Here is a 3,102-nt window from a genome sequence, read left to right as displayed (position 1 = left end):
CCTCGCTGCTCCACTTCTGCAACGGTAAGGCCGGGCGGCCGCCGCCCCGCGGCGAGCGCCCGGGGCCTGCGGCGGCGGCGGCGGGGGAAACCTCCCTGCCGCCCCGCTGCAGCGGGAGACCCGCCAGGCGCTGGGGCCGGCGTCGCTCGGCAGGAACTTCTCGTGCGTCTCGTTCGCGGAAAAAAACACATATATGCGCGCGCGCGCGTGTTTTCTGTGCACGTATTTGTATGCGTGTGTCGCTGTGTGCCTGTACACACCCGTGCGCGCGTCTGTCCGTGCGCGCGTGCRTCTGCCTCCGGCGAGGAGCTGCTGCCACAAGACGCGCGCTCGCCCCGCGGCGCGTCTCTGCTGCGCGGCGACGTCGCCCCGCGCCGTCCGCGGCCGCGGCCCGCCGAGGGCTCGGGCGCCCGGCAGCGGGCGGGACGCGGCCGGCGCAGGTGTCCGTCCCCCGCGGGGCGCCGCGCCGCGGCCTCGGCGCCTTTCCTCGCCCGGAGGGTTCCCACCTGGGCGAAGGACGCTCTCAGGTTGCAGGCCCTCTTTGGCGTTAAGGTAGTGGGTCTGTAGCTGCTGCGTTTTTTCCTCTTTTTTTAAATAGGGTTTATTCACATTGTGGTGTCGGCTGGATGGCCAGGCTGACTGGCAACGGCATTATGAAAAAGCAGGAAGAAGGAAGTCAGGAATTGCCAGTATCATCAGAGGAAATATTGGCAAGCTTGGCTTGCAGAAGATTTAGAATTATTTAGCTAGCTGTTGTTTGTTGATATTTGGGAGGGAAAGACATCTGGTATACTAAAAACACAGAGTTCTTCAATACAAACTTCAGAATCAAAATAAGATATTTTGAGATTTTGCTTTTAGCAGCAAAATTGTGAGCATTTCATAATCTCATGTTTCATCAAAATYCATTTGCAGATCTCCCATTCCTCCAGATTTTAGTAGTGGTCTGGCTTTCCACTGCTATCTGAACAGCTGGAGTCAGGTTAATATTAAATTGCTTTATGACAGCAACTGCATCAACATAACTGCCTCCTCTCTTGGAAAAAAAAAAYGAAGATGATAAATTTTACATGATTTTCTTTGTGGTGTGGGTTATGGTTAGCAGAATATTCTAATACATCTGGACATCTTGAGATTGTGGGAGTGATTTTTTTTTTTTTCAGAACATAAGGAATACTGTGTATGAGCTGTGCATTGTGTTGTGATGCGGTATCTTCAGAGCTCTTTGAAATAGAAAACTGTGACTATGCACGGGGGTTGTACGCTAATACCAGATGCCTGTTTTGCCTAAACTTAACAAATATTTTATTGTAAGTATTTTAAAAAAGGAAACGTAGCAATTTCTTTCAAAGTTTATATTTCAATCAGTTCTTAAGCAAGCTGTCTTCCCACCAAAATTTCTAGACTTAGCTTTTGAAATATTCATGATAGTAGTATACATGTGGGAACAGTGGGAGTAACAGTGCTCTTTCTGAGTAGTTTGAATAAACAGAGTATTTTATACCTGAGAACTGTCACTTATGTTTATTTTGTAAATCTGAACAAGATATTATGCCTTATATACAACATAAATGCATACTGCATTTTACATAGGTTTTAAAATCTCAGTTAATCCTTAAGTGTTAAGTTCTAACATGTAATACTGAAGAGATCACTTGACTAATTAAGTCATATAATCGTAGATTGTAAGCTCAAGAAATTGTTGCAAACTTGTATTATTCTGTGTTTATGAAAGGAAGTTGTTTGATTCAGAAGCCTTTCCTTTTAAGAATTAGCTTTCAGTGAGGCTAAATTATATGAGATGAATAAGAACAAGAGAATTAGGCCTTTGAATACTGCCTAGAGGTGATCAGATATCTCACACAGACACACATGACCCATGAGTAAAAAAGTGCAGCTGGAGGATGCTAGTGAGAGTTCTGAGGTTGAAAGAGGAAAAGAAAATTGCTTTAAGGGAGGTGGAAAGCTCTTGCCCTCCCGTAAGAATTACGGCAGGTGACTTGTAGGCTGCGCGTGTGAAGCTGCACAGGCTCAGGGCAGCTAGCAAGCTGTTAGCTAGGCACAAGAACCACTGCGGCTTCTCCCATTTCCCCTTCCCTTCTCCTTATACTGGGCAGGTGGCAGCTGCACGAGGGCAGAGGATGCTGGAAGGGACTGAGAGGAGCCTGGCCGCAGGGGAAAGGAAGAGAGAGCATTGGGCAGAAGTGCGGGGGCAAATTTACCCCAACCCTCCCCGTCTCCCTGGAAAGGACTCTGGTTTCAGGAGAATTTGAGTCATTTTTTTCTTCTCTTTATTCATTCATACACACATATAGTCTGCATGATCTTCCAGTAACGGGCTTTTGTGACTTATAATGCATGAAATCATGATAAATAGTGAAAGAAGGGAGAGAAGAAAGAGAAGAGGAAAACATGCTCATTTTGAATTGCATGTCTAAAAATCTGGGACAGATATTTAGCACAGCTAGTTCAAAGACACCTACTTTCTGTAAAATACAACCGTATTTCACAGAACATTAAGAGAGGGTTGGCGTTTGAGAACCGCTGTGTTAATGAATGCAAGTGTCTATCAGAGATAGCATCAAACCAAGGAATACAAACTTGCATACTGAATTTAGGCAAGTTATTTCACTCTCATTGCTTTAGTTTCATTGCTTGTAAACTCAGAGGAAAAAGTACGTACCTCTGTAGAGGAGGTTATTGTAGTAATCTGGTATCTTCCTGAGGACAGTCTCATAGAATCATTGAATCAGTAAGGTTGGAAGGGACCTCTGGAGATCATCTAGTCCAACCCCCCTGCTCAGCAGGGTCACCTAGAGCATGTTAGACAGGGTTGCGTCCAGGTGGGCCTTGAAGATCTCCGGAGAAGGAGACTGCACAACCTCTGGGCAACCTGGTCCAGTGCTCTGTCACTCTCACAGTGAAGAAATTCCCCCTCATGTTCAGGCGGAACTTCCTGTGCTTCAATTTCTGCCCATTGCCTCTTGTCCTGTCACACGGGACAACAGTCTCTTCAGATTGCCTGAAGTACTTTGCTAGTTGATGCGCCTTTTGTTTCTATGCTTGGCTTTTTTTTTTTTTTTTTTTTTTTTTTTTTTTTTT

At 46.0% G+C, this 3,102-nt stretch overlaps 1 protein-coding gene across 6 annotated transcripts in view; it reads left to right on the top strand.

Annotated features, from left to right (window-relative positions):
* Nucleotides 1-3,102, top strand: part of EML1 (EMAP like 1) — a 125,933-nt gene that overhangs the window by 46,077 nt on the left and 76,754 nt on the right. The window contains exon 1 of one of the 6 annotated variants that reach the window (XM_085317458.1): nucleotides 7-24. The exons of the other annotated variants lie outside the window; for them this stretch is intronic. The gene's annotated coding sequence lies outside the window, so the exon portion shown is untranslated. Of the gene's footprint in view, nucleotides 1-6; nucleotides 25-3,102 lie in introns of those variants that run through there. 6 annotated transcript variants of the gene reach the window in all.

The sequence above is a fragment of the Rhea americana genome, unplaced genomic scaffold, assembly GCF_003343005.1.
Source record: "Rhea americana isolate MKP2758 unplaced genomic scaffold, rheAme1 scaffold_5, whole genome shotgun sequence".
NCBI lineage: Eukaryota > Metazoa > Chordata > Aves > Rheiformes > Rheidae > Rhea > Rhea americana.
The sequence above is the reverse complement of the archived record's forward strand: the minus strand, read 5'-3'. Positions and strand labels throughout refer to the sequence as shown.